Source organism: Pyxicephalus adspersus, chromosome 1 (assembly GCF_032062135.1).
Source record: "Pyxicephalus adspersus chromosome 1, UCB_Pads_2.0, whole genome shotgun sequence".
Classification (NCBI taxonomy): domain Eukaryota; kingdom Metazoa; phylum Chordata; class Amphibia; order Anura; family Pyxicephalidae; genus Pyxicephalus; species Pyxicephalus adspersus.
Window position 1 is genome coordinate 124,954,746 of NC_092858.1, and position 21,968 is coordinate 124,976,713.

Consider the following 21,968-nt stretch of genomic DNA (forward strand, 5'->3'; position numbering starts at 1 on the left):
TTCTTTTTTCAGTTTTGAAAAAAAAAAAGGAAAGGTTAACCCCCCCCCCCCCTTCAGGTTTTACTGCTCTCTAGGGCTCCCATAAAGAAATCTCCCTTCACCACCTCCTCATTTTTCTCATTTTTCCTCATCCCTAGAAAGCTGACAGAGGTTCTAGTATTCTTCTACTTAAGTAATAGAAAGCATTTTACTTCTGTCTGTGTTGTTTTTAGATTTCCACTAATTTCTTTGTCGGCCAGGTAATAAAATTGAGTGCACAATGAAAGTAAAACTTGACAGGAGAATCTGTGCCAACTCTATCCCAAACAAAAACAGAAAATTTGGGGTACAGATTTAAGTTTGCTGCAATGTGCTTTTACTATTACCACTGTCTTAGTTTCCCTGAAATGTACTTTTTAATTGTAAGATAATAAGTATAAAAAGTTCAAAGAGGCATTTACAAATTATTTTAGTACTAGAGTATTAAAAAATAAATTAAGGCAGCCTTGTCCAGTGCTATTTGGACAATAAGGCTAATTTCCCACTTTTGGGTGCATTACCATGAACGTTGACATATTCCTTCATATGTTTTGATGCACAATGACCTCCATTGTTTGCCAATTCAGGAAACAATACACCTGACCTTTCAACACACTACAACACCCACCTTGTGGTTAGCTGTGTTGCTGGTTAGTGGGTCAAACAAGGTTTTGGCTGTGTTGAATTCTGGGTGAAAACATACCTGAGAGTCGATACTGCTCTTTAGGGCCCATTCATACTATTGAGTTTGTGGTAATACTTGGTTAAATGTTACTGCACACATTATAATGTCTGAAACACCTGGTGCAGCTCCATTTATTTTCAATGGCATTCCAAAGCACCAAGGCAACATTGCCAACTCACCATATTGTAACATACAATTATGAACCCTCTGTGCATTTTGATACTTTGTAGAAAATGTAGCAGATGTCCTAAAAAATGGGTTTTGGTGAGAGCCTACTCAAAATGAAATAGATATCTTATCACAACGTATGCTATTGTGATTCATTTTGCATGTGTATGCAGTAAATCATTACATTAGTTCGAATGGGCTCTTTTGCTTCATTCCACAAAAAAAAAAAAAAAAAAAGATATTTTTTCCTACTTTTAGTCCTGCTTTTATTTTCGTTTGTACATAAACATGTCTGCTTGCCTCTTAGGCCTCATTACCATTATGTGTGGTGCAGTGCCGTTTACTGTGCTTAACACACTGTGTGATATAACAAGAACATCAGACGTTGCATAGAAAGCAATGTCCTATGTTCCCACTTATGCGTTCCATGGCTGTGCATTTTTTGTGTAATGCACTGCTTCACGCATTTCTGTCCATTTTTAAGTGCTGCTCTATTTAGTGTAATTAATGGGGTCAGCATTGCAACGACAGCCTTACAAGTGTTGCAATGCAGTTTCTTTTAGTGGGAAGAAGGCCTTAGAGTTCAGTAAAATGTTCTAACATAATAAAGCCTCTATAATAAAGCTTCTATGGTACACATAAAGTGCCTTTGTGTACCCCTTCAGAAAGTATTTCTAGTATTGCTACTTCATTTTGCAATGTCTTAATTTTTTTTAAGGTATAAATAATAAAAAAAAAACATGCAGAAATATGAATTGTGCATTACCAGACTTATTGTACATACAAGGTATTACCTTGGATTCTTTCACTTTTGTTACTCTTCATTTCAAGTATTCATGTTAATATGTAGACTTGATATTTGAAAGGAATATCCAACCTATCTCATACCTTCAGGCTAATATGTAGACTTAACTCAAAAGACGTACAAGCTATTTATGGGCTGTATACCAGCTCTGGATCAGTAAAGTTCCTTATTTGGGTTATTATTTTGGAAAGCAGAAAATGATCTTTATTACTGGCCAGAAAAATCTGTTCTGTGTGCTTTTGAGATGTGGTAACTTTGGTACTAAACCTTGACTTCTAAATTGTGTCTCGGCCATCCAGCATTAGAGAATGGTGGTTGGTAGAACTCGGCCCAAAAGCCGATCCTTAGAATATAGTTAAACTTAGGGGTAATCGCTTGTGGTGTGTGCTTCTATGCAGTACTTTTGCTTTTATGAGAAATGTGAACACTACCATTTCTGTCTTTCATCTGAAAATGCCAGTTAAAAAACAGGTATATAGATAAGGAAAGTTGTCAAAAAGTAAGAGATCTTTATATGACTAGTCAGTGACTCAAACAACTGACACAACGGTGTCATCATAGTTAGATAGCTAGCATTTCCAGAAAAAGAGGGCAGCAATGGCAGCCTTCGTGTTAATCTCATGCCATGAGTGGTTATCCGATGATACGAGAGACATTGGTAGATCCAAGAGGTAATTGGTAATTCCAAGAGAGACATCCATAAAGGTGTTGTAACACTAACTGAACATAAATGAAGATGACTCCTTTGTACACTTACCAAACTGGCATAGACTACATCATGGTAGCAGCTATTAATAAAAATATGATTGAACCTAAACAGTCTACTGCTGAAGTTCACCTAGATATACCAGTCTTTACATGAAGCAGCCTCCCAAACCTTCCTGTCATGGCAGAATCAAGGCCATTTTGATAGACAAAGCTTCCTGCAGTGTCAAAGCTTGCACTAAATCCCACCACCACACTTTTTAAATGGTTTACTATTATGGACTTCAGTCATACTGGCAAATATTTAAAAGCCAGCCAAGCTTTAAAGCTTTGGCTGTCAGAATGGCCTTAGATTTCAGCCATGACAAGAAGGTTTTGGAATAGTCTGCAGTTATGTGAAAGCATCTCAAGGACTTGTTCACATGGATGATTGTGCAGAGGTTTATAAGCTATTCCTATCCATGATCGTCTCATGGTCAGTGTGCTTGTCAACTGTTTCAGTGGACTTAGGAATGCTTTTAAATGTCTTCTGAGCTTTGTGTAAGTGTTTTTTTAAACACTTGAAAGGCTTTTTGGAAATGCTTGTCCACTACCTGTGTACCTGTAAAAGCATTCCTATAGTTGTTTTAATGTGTTTGATAAAGGACTGTAAAATGCCTGTCAATCAGTCTGCACTTGCCACCATGTGCTAAGTGGTTTAAGTAGGTCGCTGGGTGAGAGGTAACCACATTGCAAATTGCCCCTCTATGAATAAGCCTTAAAGTGTTTGCACTTCATGTTCATGTCCTGCAGTTTGTCCCACAAGTGATATAGTCTCTTTAATGTACACCAGGTCTTTCACAGAACAAGAAGGCAAACAAGATGCTTTCCTTTATTCTTTAGCATAAAACAATGCTGCCACTGGAATTTTTCTACATTGTAAATACACAAAAAAGCTGTTTACATTGATTGTACATCATATTTTAATCTTCGAACGGGAAATGAACAGCTGCCCAATTGATGTTTCATTGAAAGAGGTTTTCTCTTTTTAGAATGTGAAGCAAGCTTATCTAGTAAATGTAGAAAATATGTGTACTTATACATGCATATCTACAAGAATGCATACACATGCATACATATTTGTAAACACATGAAAATGATTTTATTCTTACATACCATATGTAAGATTTATTTACACCATATTGGTCCATTGTAAGTATAACTTATGTAATTACCAGATGAAACTGATAATGTATACTACTGCTGCTTGTGTATAAAAAATGCTCAGTTTGACAAATTATCTTATGTTGTCTTGTGGTATTTATTGCAGAAGGGGTTGAATGTGTATATTTGTATCCATCCTAAAGTAAACCTTTCTTCTTACTAAAGTTATACAATTGACTCCACGGGATAGTGGGCATTAAAAGATTTTAGTACCATTATGTTCTATTAGGTTCTGTGGCTCCATCCATTTGGCATTGCTTCAGCATGCAATAAAAGCTATGCAAATACCTAATTCTATTAAGCGAATCCATAGGAATATGTACAATACCCTGTCTGATCACTGTAATGTTGTGGAGCCTTCCTTTTATCTTTCTTCGTCAAAAAGTATTATAAATTAAATGAAACGTTATCCTCTGCTTATGAGATTAGAAAGGACAGTATTATAATATCTTAAGTAAGAGGAAAGGTTGGTTTTAAAGTAATTCTGTACAGAGTTGCCACTATGGAAATCAATGTCCCCATTTAATAGAAGGCATCATAACGGTCATGTCTGTCTAATTGCAATTCACCACCTATTCCATATTTGAAGCCAAAGAAGAAAACTCAATTTAGGTAAGGGGGATATATGTGAGCTTGATGCCAAATCCTAGGCCTATGAATTTCTACTCAGGGAAAGCTGAGATGTCCCTTTCCCTGTCCAAGTTCTCACTGACATAGCTGGTGGTGAATGTTGATGAAATAAGCATAAGCACTTCTTGGTTCTTGACACCATATGGTTACGTTACTAAAAGAAGTTCAGTGAAGAGTCGCTTTAAAGAAAAACTCTACTAAAAAATAAAAATAATTATTAGTTTACCTACTGTATGTATGTCAAACTTTTTTCAGCTAAAAAAATCAGTTGAATCTATTCATGTCAAAGGTTCTCAATTACCATTTGGTGATGAGTTTGAGTATGTAAATGTATCTTTTGACAGTTAATACTTTTTGTATCTATTTAGATCTTTGGCTAGAGGTATACTTAGCCATCCATGTTTTAGGTTTCCTGAAAACCAATGTGCAGGCAGATTTAAATAGGTTTTAAATTGTATTTTTACATATAGCAGAAAAAGAAGAAATCACTCTTTTTACACACCTGAACACAGCAGTATCAATCAAACAGACTGTTAATGCATTGCACCGTACTGTCTATCCAACACTAAATGAGACAACAGAGTGATGATTTCACAAGCGTGTGTGACATCTAAAAGTTCAGCTATATACAATATTATGGAGGTTACTATTGCTTACTTATGATTATGCAATTTTTATATTATAGAATCCTATATTATGTTCAGAAAGTTATAACAGCCAGTCAACAAGAGTTATATCATTAAGGTCTGTAAAGAATGGAAAGACTGTGCTATGCTTTGGGTTATTTGCTGTCGGTTGCTGTATATGATTCACTTTATAATGTAATACAATAATACAAGTACACTTTATCCATATATAATTTCATGGAAAGTCTACATATTAAATATGCATTGCAGTTCTAGGATATTTAGAGAAGTCCAAAGGTATGAGAACCCTCATAATAAAATGTTAGATTTTTTTTTTATTTTAAACACAACCTAAACATTATGTATGAATACATCCACTGTACCTCAATGATTTTCTTGCAGTAAACTGTATCCCATTACTGTTTCGAAATGATGCAGTAATATTTTTAAGAGAGTTTGTTGTTTTAGTGTATTTTGTAGATAAGAGGTTTCGCCCCAGGTGAGTTATATTTGATTGCATTTGCTTGGGGATGGGTGGTATTTCTTCTTTTTTTCCTCTGGGTCAACTGCTAGAGTTTGTACTGCAAAGAAAGTTAACATCTTTTTCAATTTACTAATGCGACTCTGAAGACTAGTATTAGTTATAAATATCATTGCAGTGCAGCACTACTTAATTTTGACTACCTCATTTCTGACGCTTATGTCCACAGCAGAATATCCCATAATGTATACGAGATGCCAAATCATAAAAGGCCTTCCCTTTTTTTCTTATCTAAATTTATCTAATTCATGTTTTAATCCAATGATAATAAGGTAAAGGTTCAAGGTAAAGCAGGTTACAGGCTTTAATGGTACCACTGACTGGATTTAAGCCTTCTTGCAGTATTTGCATCACCATTTTTCTGGTGCATAGGCAGCTCAAACAAATCACCGTCTTCTGACCTTCATTGTTAAGAAACAAAAATAGCTCTGTCCTCAATACGATTCTTTCTATCAAAAGCAGTTTATTTAATTAGGAGGGACAGTTTGGATGGTCCTAGGCTGCAGATATTACAAAAAATGGTCTCTGTTCTTTAATTAAATTCTTAATAAATTCTTTGATTTAGCATGATGCCAATAATTTAAAACAAAACTGAACCTTCATGTTCTGACCGCTAGGTTTAACCTAGCTCTTAGGGTTATTCTAATTTTTAATCAGTCTTCTACCTGAACTGTAAAATTTTAGCTAATCTTTAAAATAAATTATAATAAAAAAAAATATTTAAAACTTACCGCCCCATCCTAAATACATGTTCTATAAACGCTATAATTCAACCCTTAAAGTGTATGCAAAGTGGGGAAAAAAGTTTTGCCTCCTTTTTTTGTCTTGGAGGAGGTGAATTTCATCCCCAGTCTGGACTTGCAGCCTAATTGATGCAAAGCAGTCTCTTAGGCCTCTTTTCAGTGTTGTAACACATACTCAACTGTACTCCCAAGTGCTACTATTTGCATGCAGTTACATTAGCATTGGCGTCACAGCATGGTTCCTGGAAGTGATATGTTGCTTGTGTCTGTGTGGTTGCTTTTCTTCCTCTGAAGGAAGAACTACACTGCCACTGCAAACACAAGGGCATTCCCAGAGACATGGTAGCAATTTGCTTTGCGCCAAGGATATGATAACTATGCAGTTTTTGACCGCACGTCTAAAAGAGGCCTTAAACTCACTGTAACCTTAATCATTACTTAATGCAGAAATTTATCACAGCCCTAACCCTAAAACCTAATGCTAAATGCCCCTAAATATTAATGCTAACCTGAACCTTTTTTCTTTACTCGAACCTTAGGATAACCCCCAATATTAACCTCAACCTTAACCCACCTATATACCAGGCTTATAAGCGTGGGAAGTATTAGTGTGTTAAATCCTCAGAGTATTAAGCCTAAATCACAGTGCTTAATATCTGGCTCATAAACTAAGAAATCTTAGGGCCAACAGATGGACATCCAGAGTCTAATCAAGGTAGTGTGCTATAAAAAAAGGCATTTAACAACTGCTTTCACAGCAAGCAATCAAATATCAACTTTCATATTTAAGTATCCACTTAACATTGACATCTTGGTTTAAATTGATTGCAGTATATCACAATTCAACTTTCTTAATGTTCAGCTTTTTTAACCTGATAAAGAATGCATATACAAGAAATGCCAATCATCCAATACTTTCAACTCTTTATTGAACAAAAGCTATTTAGCTTGACTGCAAATGCATTTGTTGTACTAATTTGTCCATTCCTAATGTCCGATCCGAGTATCACAAGATCCACAAAGACATAAAACAATTGCAATGAGTATGCATTAATTTCTTCCTGCATTGACACTGTGATCTACAATTAACATATAGGTGTTAGTTACTATGGTATTTCTAAATTCTAGAAGACGTACCTCTTTCTTCTGATGAACAGGACTAAATATATTTAAAAAATGTGTCAAGTTGCCTTATAAAAGATGTTGTTATGGGCCACACTCTTCCTTTGGACCATTTTTGACCACTAATCTGGGACTTTGGAACATTGGCAAGGTCATTCATGGCTGACATGTTTATGGTGGCTGCCAACTAAGTATTCCTATAAGGAGATTGGATTATGTTAATTCAGTAATGTGTGTCCATTATGCCATACTACTATGTTAGGGTTTTTACCCACTTTTTATTGTGGTAAAATAAAGTATACTTTTCAGTTCCATTTCAGTACCAGTTTCAATTCAGTACCAATTACTTAGGGTTAATCGGGTTTAAATATTGCAGCTTATATATCCCATTTTATTATATATTTTGTGGATCTAATTTGTCACTTCAGTAACCTAATAGCACTGCAGGTTAAAGCTCACACATACATATATTGGGCCTGATTAATAGCTCTCTAAGACAGGAGAAGATCGACTACCATGAGAGAACCTAGTGATCCAGCAATCCAGGAATAGATTAGGTGGAGGATTGAAAACATTTGCCAACTAACACCATAAGCGTTTGAAGAAATTCATTCTAGGTTTGCCGGATCATCTAGGTTATCCCATGATAGTCTATCTTCTCTAGTCTTGGAGAGCTTTATTAAATTGGTCCTATTGTGTTTAATATAGTATTTGTTAGTATCTAAATGCTGATCTGGAGTTACAGGCAGATATGTATTGATAAAAAAATGTAAAATAGTACCTTAGTCTGTCTTTACATCGCCAATTCTGTAATGGGTTTAGACAAAAGAAAAGATTGTTAGAATTGATATAAACTGTAACTGACCCTAGAAAGATGGAGAATGGGACACATACTGGTGTGCAATACCTTGCTTCATGCTGTTTTAGGTATCATGACTTTGCAAGACTTTTAGGAATACCAAGCTTGGCAGATAAGATTCCAATTTTGCCTTTGTGGAAATGGAAAATATGTCTGTATACTATAAAAAATGTAAATTAAGAGTACATAACTTGAGGTAAGTCCCACTGATTTTATAAAGCCATCACAAACTGTACTTCAAAGAGCAGCGCTGATTTCTCTGCTGGATACCACAAGCCTTCTACAGCTCTTTCAACAATTGGGGGACCACTGATTCTTTTTTAGAGGCCTGACAAACATCATTCCTGTAGTTTACCACTTGGTCAGGTTACAGTTTCTACAACTTGCTGTAGTTAAGTAAAAGTTCCCCTAAACACTTTCTGTGACTTAAGTGCCTAGTGTCACCTGGGTAAACCGCTAAATCAATTCTTCATTGTGTTAGTAGAAGTGAAATAATGTATTTTGTGTTAGACAATACCTATTTTTTTGGCAAAGTATCCATCTGTTCATTTGCATTCAATACATAAAAATGAAGAAACTGGATTATAACGTATGGCAATCAATTTCTTACATATGACACTCACGAGTAATTTTCTACTGTTGTGGCACTTTACTGTTAATATGTCAGTTTAAACTGGGATACTATCATAACATAAAATGTCATATTTACTGAAATCAAATTCAACTTGATACATTTTCTGTGATATTATGCTGCTATACATTTGTCATCTGGGTCGAAGTTGTGAACTGTCTAAATTGCACAGCAAAGCATTAAGATCTAGTGATGTCATCTGGCCTAAAATAAGGTATGTAATAAAAACAGATTTTATTTAACACAGAGACTGAAAGTATGGATTACCCACACTGATCTATGCCTACTGAATCAGCTGTTCTTGCCCTCTTACTACTATCACAAGCTTCAAAACACTGACATTATGGTTGTTCTCAGCCTCTCTTTGTATAGTAAAGAGGAGTGTTATCTAGCTCCCCCACCTTACTCACTACTAAGAGTATGCTTACCAGGATCAGAGGGCATATAGGGCATTATATGCTGTGAAATTTCTAAACAAATACTAACTTAAACCCAGTTTAAACGTTATCACTAGTCCAACACCATGATACACATTTTTCACTTATTTTGAAGAGGAGAAAAGTTGAAGCAATCCTAACACCCTAGCTGCTATCCTTGAACTATTAGAATAACTTGTGCAAGCTTGTTCATAGATGTTTTCAGCTGGCATGGTTGGGTTTTATTTTCATGCTTTGTCCTCATGTAACTCATGCTAGCACAGCGTATTAAAATATCTTTTTACAGTGATCTAAAAGTTAGAAGACATCAATGGAATTGCTTACTTTTACATTACATTTCATTACAGCCAGGGGACTAATTTTTTGTTGTGGTGTCCTTGCAAAATTCCTGTCTCAGCTCTCCTTTGTTTGCTCTTTCAGTGTGTCAGATGGAACAAGATAATATATGTATACTATCATCAAACAGTTAAGCAGATGGATTTTAAAGGGTCACAAGCAATTGAATCATTTTTATCTATCTATCTATCTATCTATCTATCTATCTATCTATCTATCTAATTATTTATATTAGCCTAATTATTTATAATGGCCCTTACTATACTTGTTCAACTGCTTGTTAATGCAAAAATGTACTTAGCAAATCAACTCAGTACATCAACAACTCAGTGCCTTTAAGCATGAAAACTTTGAAACAACAAAATGCTTGTTGGTAACAGACAGGCTGGTGTGAGTATTATAGAATTTAGTGATCTGCTGGGATTTTTCCTCAAAACCATCACTAGTGTTTACAGAAGATGGTCTGCAAAAGTGAAAATAATCAGTGATTGGCAATTCTCTGAGCAAAAATGTTTTGTTGATGCCATAATTTGGTGGGGATTAGTCAGACTGGTTCAAGCTGATTCAAGGCAACAGTAGCCCAAATAACCACTCCTTTCAGTCAAGGTATACAGAAGAACATCTTTGACTGCACAACACCTTGAACCTTGAAGCTGGCAAGAGACCCCACCTGGTGGCACCTTAGAATACAATTCGCACAGCTAACCAAAATTGGACAGGAGAAGATTGGAAAAATGTTGCCTGGTCCGATAAGCCTGCTGTAACATTTGGATGGTAGGGTCAGAATTTGATGTGACATTACGGTGTAATGGTTTGGGGTATTTTTTCTTGGCACACTTTAGCCCTCTTAGTACTAACTGAGCATAATTTACATGCAACAGCCGACCTTAGAATTGTTGCTGATCATATCATCTCTATATGACCTCAGTGTACTCATATTCTGAGTAGGATAGCATGCCATGTCCCCAAGCTCCACACATCTCAAACTGTTTTATTTACCATGACACTGGGTTTACTGTTCTTAAATGACATCTACATTCACCAGAACTCAATCCGACAGATCATCTTTGGAATGTTGAGGCATGGGAAGTTTGCATCATGGATGTGCAGTCAACAAATCTACAGCAACTCAGTGACGCTATCTTGTCAATATAGACCAAGGTTTCCAGCAACTTGTTGAATCTATTAAGAATTATGGCAGTTCTCGGGGGGGGGGGGAAGTCCAATTCAATACTAGGATGGTGTACCTAATAAACTGGCCAGAGAGTGTATGTAAATATATATGTATATATATATGTGCTAAAATATTTTTTTTATTGCTATTGTATCCCAGACAGTGGACTAATTGATAAACCTAATTTATGAAGGTAATGTTGGAGTAGTATGTACAATTGCACAACATTTATAGTAAATTAACTTTGACAGGTCTAGCTTAAGTGCCAGGAAACATATTCCTAGAAGGCAGTAAGGAAACTGACATCACTGCAGTGAACGGTTAAACCGAGGTCCAGAACATACATTTGTACTTTTCTCCTGTCATGACTGTGCTTTGCCATACAGCAACAACACTGATAACCATCTTTCTATGTACAAGATATAGAAAATTAGGCTCCGCCATACCATCTTCCATCCATTGAGCCTGGGGATAAAACATTTTGCAAGGAAGGTGCTGGTGTATTATTACACTAACTAATAATTAATGTTTTTCCTTCTTTTTGTTTTTCGATAGTTTTGAACCTTCTAGTCCCTCAACAAATTTTATTTCTGATCAGGAAACTCTGCTTTTGCTGCAGATTATGTGCTGCAAACAACAATGACTATGCTTCAAAGTCAGCACAATCCAACACATTACATGCAACATTAAGATATCTCATCAAAACATGCAAGAAAGATATCCTATTCATTGACAATTTACTAAAATTACACATTTTTTTACTCACCTCAAATAAACTGTGTTTACTTCAAAAATAATAACACACATGAATAAAGTAATAAAACATGTAATTCAAAACACATTTTCATAATTAACAATTGAATTTGTGGTAGTAGGTATTTGCTAAAAAAAAGAATACAATTTTCATAAATGAAAAAGACATAGAAACATTATACCTAGGAAAAAGGCTGCTGGTAAATCTCACAAACAGGCGATAAATTTAAAAAGGCCATAACCAATGGATAACTACCCCATACAGTAGAAGGCATTCAATGAAATAGACCCTTCTAGCTCTTGAGGTAACTCTCCCAAGGTACAATAGACAAACCAGAGAGTAGACATTAGTCCATCTTGTGTGAATCGCTCCATTTATCAAGGCTGACAATGTCCAGAAGATCTGTGTACATTGAAACTTGTAGGGCTGCTAGTCATTCTTACATGAAACTAAACTTTTTGGTGGATGGATAGTTTCTGCCATCATTAGCAGGTATGTACAGAATACTTGCTGCTTATGGCACATATCTGTGTTCAGATGCCCAGCAGAGATCGCAGGTCCAGGACTTTTTCCAGGAGAGGGAAATCATTCAGGGTCTGGCTCCAAGTTACACAAAAGGTCTTCTGTATTGTTCTGTTCTGAAACCCCTGCCAATAGAACCTTATAGTACAATAGATGGCTGACCTTTATTATAGGCTGGAGGTGAGGTCTTCCATTACCATGATTTCATTCACTTTTCTAATCCATAAACCAATTGGAAGTTTCATTGGCTTCCTCCATTATAAGGTGACACATGCTATTACAGAAAAGCCTTCCTTGCTAATTGAAGTAGTGTAGTGGCTTTGTTTGGTTCTATCAGAAATAAACCAAATTGCCATAGTACTGATCAAACCAGAGATAGATCTGAACAGAAACAAAACTAGGAAAGAGAAAACTGAGAAAATATTTCCTCTTACCAACAGCAGATTGATGACAAAGATGAAAAGAGAAAATATGATAAGATTACTAAATTCTCATGTAATATTTGATGTACTCTTTTTTTAGATTTATTCTGGTAGCAATAAAATAATTCTACAGATTTTCTTTCTAGGAATGGGGGATTGATTTATTGTTTTGCTATAAAGCTGACTAAGGAACACAAGCAAGGTTTTATTGACACAGCCATGTATCACTAAATGACCTAAAAGAGGAATTGCTAGTTAAGACCAACTGTGTGATTGACAGCCTTACATGACTCATTTTATGACTATAGCAGGTTATCATAGTAATTTTATTTTATTTACCTATACAAAGCTTAAGTGAAGAATGAAAACAAAAAACGTAGAGCATCTAATTGGTAAATGTATCTTTATACAACATTTTCAAACTTGGCCTCTTGCCCTTTCAAGAGATGTATATTGTAAGATTTCAAATGGAGACAATACATTAAGAAGCTGTCTACAGCCAAGTACATCGTCCTCCCTCCCTTGTCATGTCTGGACCCAGCTGCCTTTTAGGATGACATACATGAGCCCTGAGCTCAAGGACTTGGCTTGGCTTGGCTAATATTTCCTGTAAATTTGAACCTTATGTCACCAGAGTAGACCTGAAAGCACCTCAAAAGCATCCTTGGCATTAAAATGGTATTTAACCATGGTGAGGATAGCCAGAATTTGTCAATATGTGCCATATACAACTTGTGCCCCTATTTAATGTACAGCACTGCGTAATATGTTATATGGCGCTATATAAATCCTGTTTAATAATATCAATAAAAATAATAATAATTGTGCTGCAGACAGTTTACAGAGAAAAACAGGTAGCAGGTAAGCTTTTTTGCCAGAATTAGAGATTTCTAAAGTCTGTTCTACCAAAAGACCCTACTTAATGTAAAGTTTAATATTTTTTAAGTGTATTTCCTTTAACTGTTTATAATGTAGCTGTACAGAGGAAGCGCAAGCAAAGCTTCTATCCAATCATAACAGCTACAATTTCTTTCCTATAGTAAGGTAATGGTGTTGATAAATAATAGATGTAAGATTCTTGAGCCAGACTTTTGGCAGCACACAACAGCTTCAAAAAGGCATTATTGAGGCATTCTGGCAGGTTAGAAATCCAATCTGAATGGGCCTGCCTCCTTGATTAGAGGAGAGGCTGGTCCCATGACTTTGTCAGATCATTTGGCTGTGCTCTCATACTTCCAGCTGTTATTCGTTCCATTGAATGTTGTGAATCTCAAAGCAGTGCAGTACACAATTGATGCCATTTTAGATATAAACATTGCATAGAGAAGCTTTTTTACACAATCAGACTCGATGATCTAAGCATAAACCTAAAAATAACATATGTTTATAGAACTAGTGTGATTGCATATCTCTAGATATGAATATTTAGATTTTTCAGCTATTTCATTTTAATTTTTTGATTTTTGTATTTTTCTTTTGTGATAAGGTTTATGCTATTTCACTTTTTCTACATTAAATGTATATACTATCAATGTCACTTCAAAATATGTGAAGACAAAAAGTCTAAAAAAGACATGCTTATCCAAAAATGTTTACTAAAGAAGAAAAACAGGCAATGTGTTAGTCTTTCTTTTAAGATTTGGGAGACACTGGTAATTTTTAGCCTGTAGTTTCTTAGGGGTCTATTTATAATTTTTTTTTTACCCAATATTCACTTAATAGCCAAAATTTACACATTTTTAACATTGGATTCAATTGGAAAATATGTGAATCAACTTTTACTGATGGAAAAGCTTAAAAACAAAAAAGATAGCAATGGATGAAACAACAAATCAGCTACAAATTACCTAAATAGTAAGCAATCAGAATTTCCCATCTGACCCTAACCTTTAACTTTTGGTGTTTGTCAGCTTTCCTCTTTCTTTATATACAGCAGCTTTTAATACACTTGACCTGATTAAGCAAAACACTCCATGGGCTGGAGAGGATACACTTTAATTGATGAAGCTGATTGATTCAGCAAACCTGGAATGGATCTGGTCCAGGATTCAAAACAGTTGCTAGCAAATAGCAAATGACTTTAAAGAAATCCATTCCAGGTTTGCTGGATCACACAGCTTTTCCTCCAGGTAAATCATCACATAAATTTACCAGGACAACAAATCTCAAACCTGCAGGATTCACCTCAAAACCATGGAAGCATTGAATTCAAGCTTTACCTCTACTAACAAATGAGAGTGTAGGTTTAGGTTGCTTTTCCTGTTCGCAGGCTCACTTTGCATTGTACTTACAACCATTCTAATCACTGGGATCCCTGACAACTATATCATAGTTAAGAAAAAAAAGAGTTTCACCGCCAGTTTTGGGACACAGTGTTTATTATACATAAAGGAGTGAAAAGAGAATGCAGCAAGGTTAGTAGGGATTGGGGTCCTCACGAGATGAGCATAAATGGTAACTTAGATGGTTTTTGCCTTAACACCTTTCAAATATGTTTAGGTACATTTTGTACTTCTAGTTTATATTTTTCAAATACGTTTGCATAAATAAGCACTTTTGTTGAAGGAATCCCTATGCAAATTGTTTATGAATAGACTACGAAGAGTGTACTCACACCTGTATAGCATAGCTTTCTGCACACAAAATACATGTGCAGGTAGACATGTGGATAGTGGCCACACTTGAAAACAGGCTGTAGGGTTGCTGCAGTGAAAATACTAAAGTACAGTTGTTGCTCGTAATATAACTGAAGTTTAAATTTTGTTTTATTTGTTGATGGTGGAACTCTGGAAACAGAATTGACCGAGAATATACCCATTTGTTGAGGTACCTGCTCATGATGACTTAATCAATGTAACAATAAAAAATATTATTCAACATAAGGGAGTGCTAAGCCCACCAACTCAGACTTCTTTTAAAGCAGAAAGGCCGTACTACAGGGCCCCTAAATGATCTTTTGTGAGAGTTTGGTTCCACTTTAAGGCTGCAATGCAGAAAAATAAAAAATGCAACTATATAAAGAAAACCTATACCGATGAAAACATTATGGCTGCCATTGCTGACCTAATTCTAAGAATGCTGGTGTTGCTGTCTCTTACATCAATCTTTTTTAAATCACTGACCTGGAACAGGCATACAGATTTTACCGTCGAAGTACTTTGTCATACTTATTCTAGATTAATAACACAGAAAGTGCTGTCAATGATATGTAAAATTGATACAGATGTGAAAAGTGGGCAGAATATTAACAAACACAATTGCTACTGAGCACATAAACTTTAAATTGGCACCGGTATTGCATTTAAAGCTCAAAGTTTAGCGTGTTGTTGTAACTTATGGATAACAATGCTTTTACCTACTGCCTCCATAAATCTCCTTGAGATTCTAAAAGAAAATCTAATGATGACACTGGGAAAACAAGTGGAGGAATCAACAAATTGTTAAGTGGTTTAAGTCTTCAGCATGTAATCAAAAACATGTAAAATATTAGTTTGATTGACTGTCTACTTCATATAGGTAAAAGAAAGGAGTAAGTTTTAATATTTCCTTCCCTAGCAGCATACACTGTACTTATCTTTCCAACTCTCCTGGACTTTTTTTACTCAGCAAGAAATGGAATACCCAGTACTTTGGAGTATGAAGGTGCATGTGACTGGGCCATCAGAATGGAAGCATCCACTGTCCTGTAAAAGCTTTGACTATAGACATAAAGGAGAGATGAGTGTGTGCAGATTGAGAAGAAGGAAAACGGTGAACCTGTAACTTGCCTCTACAATTTCCCAAACTACCCCTCTAAGAAATCATTTTGCTCTTGGAGAGTGCTAAAATTTTAGATTTCCCCTCATTTGATGACAGTCTTTACTAGTAGAAATATTGGGGTAAATATCCCTAATGGGAAGACAACAAACATAAAGTATCTGGCCTGCACTATTTCTTGGTTGTCAGTGATAGTAATGGGCTCACAAAGGCTTCCAATTATTGTACATCGGGGTAATCTTAAAACTGCAAATTATAACCATTAATTCACTAACCTGAATATTAGAAGTCCTCCTGGCTTTAGGAAAAAAGTATCTTCTAGACCAATGTTCTTCTGTATCTACTGGATGATAATGGTAAAATGTTTTTCCTGTGTTCCTGTTAAAGGAATAAGAATAAATTCTAATAGGGAAAATGCTATTGTACATAAATCTTTTGAATATGTCATGCGTTCATATTCTGACAGCTCAGTACAAACAATATGGAATTCCTTTTATTTGTAAATTCCATTGGTTTTAGGTTGATGAAAGTGCTGATTAAAAAATGACAGGTTCTTATTTGTGATGAAGGAAAAAAAATATTGTGTCAACGGATAGAACACAAAAGCTGTAAATAAATAATTAACATCACACAGAGGGATGTATTATTAATAACCTTGTTCCTCATGACCTCCCAAAGATAAAAGTCACACAAGAAGATAAGCAAAGGAGATAGAGAAAGTTTTCCAACAAAGAGGCTAACATTAGGCTTCATCCTTCCCTGGAAAAATAATATTAAATATAAAATCCATGACATGTTGTTATAGTAAAATGATGTTCTGCAACAGAATATTACAACATGTATGCTGTTAGAACATCCTTCACCCTTTATACATCGTTTGTATGTTTACATTGGTTTAGTTGCTCTTTGGATTGGTACAAGATAAGTCTGTGTTGTCATTGATTTAAACTAAAAATGTATTTTCATATTTTCTGATTACTTACTAGTTAAATAAATGCTCCGACACATTATAGTGACGCAAAAGGGTCAATATTACAGCTTGAAATAGTCAAAAAGTGGTTGAACAAGAATTTTTGTTGTGACTAGTTTTTGTTCCAAAACAACACACCAATCATTTATTATTTCAACCAGCTCTGGTGGGTAAAATCATTTTTCTGTGAAAACAGAACTTTATTATTATTATATTCACTTACTGGCCACCTTATTCGGTACACCTGTTCAACTGCATGGTAACCCAAATATCTAATCAGCCAATTAAAAGGCAGCAACTCAATGTATATAGGTATGTAGGTATTGTCAAGACAACCTGCCGAAATCTATACCAACCATCAGACTGGGGGAGAAACGTGAGTTAAGTGATTTTGAATGTGGCTTAATTGTTGGTATTAGGAGGGTTGGTTTGATTATTTCAGAAACTGCTGATGTTCTGAGATTTTCACATATAACCATCTCTTGGGTTTACAAAGAATGGCTCGAAAAAAGGAAAAAATCCAGAGACTGGCAGTTCTCTGGGTAAAAATGCCTTGTTAATGCTTGAGGTCAGGGGGGAATGGCCAGACTAATTCAAGATGATAGAAAGGCAACAGTAACTTAAAAAACTACTTGCTATTTACTCTGAGGAATGCAGAAGAAGATTTGAGAATAAACTTTAAAGCAGAGAGGCTACAGCAGCTGGAGACCACAGCAGACGTCATATCATTTAGGAACGGGAACCTGAGGCTACAGCTTGCACAACAGCTCACCACAATTGGAAAAGAGTATAGGAAAAATGTCTGATCTTATACGTCTTGATTCCTGTTGCCACATTAAGATGGTAAGGTCAGAATTTGCAGTCAACAACATGAAACATGAATCCATCCTTGGTTTAATAGTTTACCTCAATGTTTATAGACTTTCTTTTACATGAGGGAACCCTTAAAAACATGTCTTTGGGACAATCCTGATTTATTTACTATATTTATAGCTCACAGTACTTTAGTGTGCTGGTCAGCGTAAAGAATGTCACCCTTAGTCACCCTTACAGATCATTGGTGTCAGTTAAACTGCCCTGGGAAGCACACAGGCACATTGCTCAGTATTCAAACATTTGAACATTGCTTCAGCCCCCTCCACGGAACCCTGGCTGGGAAAACTGGGTTAATTTTATGGATTGGGTTTTACATAGCATAATACAACATGTAGCCTGAATCTAGAATTCAGAAGGCATGACTTCTTTAAAACACGATTTTGTAAATGCTCACCAGATATCAGGTTCAACTGTCTCCTGTACTTACTTTGAAGCAAAAAATATGTTTTATGTATTAACCCTGTGTGTGGATTTGACCCCCTTCTAAAACTCATAAAATGTTAAGTCTTCAACACAGAACTAAGCAGAACCAGATGGAACAACATCTTCCTAAATATATACGTTCAGCCTTTCCAGTGATTGCTTTAATTCATTCATTCAATACAAGTGATTGTGCTTAGATTTTTAGATGCTGTGTCATCAACAGAAATACATTTCATGCCTTATGTACTTTATGACAAGTTATATAAAAATGTGAATGGCCAACAGGGTATCTATGGGCTGCTATGTTCCAAATATAAATTTTATATTGCTGCCAGAATACTATACTACAATTTAAAAAAATCAGATTTTGTTTTAGTGTCACCTGGTACCAAACCAACACCCTGTGAACAAAATGCCTCTTAGTAATATTTTATACGTATAACTAAATAAGTATATATAAATAAGTAATAATGTCTGCCAGTGACCCAGTTAAAGTGAAAGTACAGTCTGACATAACATACAACAAAAAACTATCTTCCAACACTTAATTGCTCATGGAGATATGTTACATGCTTTTGTCTTTGTAGGGTCATCTGCCAAACAAAAAAATGAACCCCTATTTCACAGTACCATAGTGCATAGGACAATCATATTGAATAATTAGGTTTTATGCTGTTTAGAGAGAGAGAGAGAGAGAGAGAGAGAGAGAGAGAGAAATCTTTATATGCCACAAATAAAGCATTTTGATTCCATCTATCACTAGTAGGCCTAGTGTGTTTGCACTGCACTTAGAAGCTTATCTTCTCATCTGACACACTTCTGGTTGGCCCAGCCTCTGTAAAAAAAAAAAGTAACATGGTTGTGGAAAATCTATAGGAACATCCTGGAAATTTTGAGTATAGTTCCACTTTATAGGTTTATAAGGTTTATAAACTAGTTACACTCATATACTTGGAAATCGTAAGAATGTATGAATATGGAAGTTTTGATAAACGCTGCTGAAGAAATATAAGGGAACACTGACATCATATATTTTAAATCCGGATGACCAAAATATTCAAGTTGAAAATCTTTTTTGATATACAATGTGTAAAATAGTAAAATAAAACATCACTCCAAAGATCAAACTAAAAAACCTAAATTACTGTGTCATCAAACCTGTGGAAATTTCATCACAACAACAAATAATTTGGCTCAGTAGTGTGTATTGCCCTCATGAACCTGTATGCACTCCCAACAACATGGGTATGAGAATGGCTTAAACTTTAGTATATTTGTGGCTGAAATTTTGTAAGGATCGTAGGAGATCACTTAAAAGTAATCTGAGCATTGCATTGCAAAAAATAGTTGGGTAATCATTCCTCAATGGCTCATAGGGAAACAGTAGTCAAGAAACTATTATATTTATCTCAATGGTGGGCATTGATTTTGTATTGCAAAGTTGTGGTTGTCCATTGCAGCAAATCAGAGACTGGCTGACCTCTTGTAAAGCAAAAATGAAGTGTACAGCTGAGTGAAAGAAAGCTGTCTCTAGTTCATTTTACTTTGACTGTCTCAGATAAACCAGTCTTGCAAGGAGGTGAAAAGTGGAACTGAGTGTACTGTACCTATTGATGTATAGCACAAGTTTGAGAAGAGTTTCCTATTATTTTTAGGACTTGTGCAATGGAAAGACAAATGCTGTATATGAAAGTGAAGGTCAGGGCCTACAAATGGACTCCAGATCCATTTAAGTAGTGTTTCAGCTTATAGGTGCTACATTTACAGACAGCTTGGGACTTATACCCAGTGGCCGGGGTCTGGTTGATATGTAAAATATAAAAGGCTGCAGAGAGACAGAGTTTTGGACAGGCAGGTTTCACTGTTTTATGGACTTTTATGGACAGCTTATTTTCATCTAATATGTTGATATTTAACATTAATATACACAAAAAACTTAGTAAGTGTGTCTTTGGTTCTTTATCAAGTTAGTATGTAGTAACAGTTGACTTTAAAATGCATTTTGAGCTTATCTTTTAAATAGATATACATGTTAATATATTGAGTCTGAAGTTTCTTAATGTTAAAAAGCTTTTTGTGACAGGAAGTCATACATTATTAAAGCAAACAGTCTGTGTATTAGACTATATATAAGACTGTGTACATTGTATTGAGTAAATAAATCCAGTTCCCATCACATAATGACAAAAGCTTCATTCAAAATTAATCTCAATGTATTTCAGATCAAATTAAAAAAAGTTAAGAACATCAACTTTCAAATAGTTTTCTTATTGTAAAATTATATCTGTCAGGCAAATGTATTTAAAGATGCTTCTAGGAACATATTTAGACATTTAAATGGTAACTGCAGATCTGATGTAGCATATATAATTTCTATAGAGAACTGCTTTGTAATTTATAATTGTTAAAAAGATATTTTTATTTTAGTCTATGATCTTTTGAAATAATCAAAAATTGAAAATGGTATTTCCTAGTAACAAAGCCTTTATATTAAAGGTGAGGAAGAACTTAAAATAGCAACAGCAACCATGGCAGTCTAAATCTACACATTGTGGCGACACTATTGTGTTTATGGTGATGACATGAAACTCAAAGCGAAGACATCATAGAAGGAGGGTGTTCTAGAAGTAAATCAACTGCTGAATACTTACTGGATCCAGGCTGAAGTGGGCTATAAACGTGTTTGTGGATAGGGCAACAAGCAGTTGAAGCCTCAACTTAAAAATAAATGGACACTGCACTGGAAATTATATTTCCTCAATGATAAATGTAGGTAGTGATCTTTTCAAGCTTTGACCTATTCACGCATAAGTTAGATGATAGATGGTGTTCCCCAGTGGGTAATAAAGCTTTTGCAGGAAGGATTTGAGAATAAACAGCATTATTATGTCACAATATTAAACTCCTGGGACTAAATGAGTATTTACATGACAGCTGTATGTACCCCAGTGAATTAACAATCATTGTTCATTCTCTACTATCTTTATTTATTGTTAGACATGAAAGAAGAGAAGAGAAAATTTCTAGGTGCCAAAGCTCTCATGATCGCTTAGACAGGCACATCCTCTAAATGCGGAGCATACTTTTCCCAGAAGTATTTGGATTCTATGTTTTTTTTGCACAATACTTTTGTAAGTTACTATGATTTTCATCACTTACAATGCATTTAAATACTTTAAAGTAAATTCTAGGCAGTAAGGAAAAACACATTTTTTACAGCTTTGTAAACATTATTACACAAATTTATGTGCTTTTTTTAATTCAAGTGTTAGTAATAGAATTTGGCCTGGTATCAGCCTATTGCAATCCGTGTATAGAAGAGTTAGGGTGTGAGAAGAGAGTGAAAGAGAGATTTGGGCTAGTGTTGGTCGAATAGCTCACTATTCGATTCGGCAGCTATTCGCTCGAATAGAGCAAAATTATTCGGGTGGTCGAATGTCAAAGTCGAACACCATTAAATTCAATAGGAGGAAAAATTCGGGTTTTTTTCAGCACTGTGTAGAGCTTCTACAGCCTCCAAACAGATGTAAAAAGATACATTATAAAAGGATACATAAAAAGA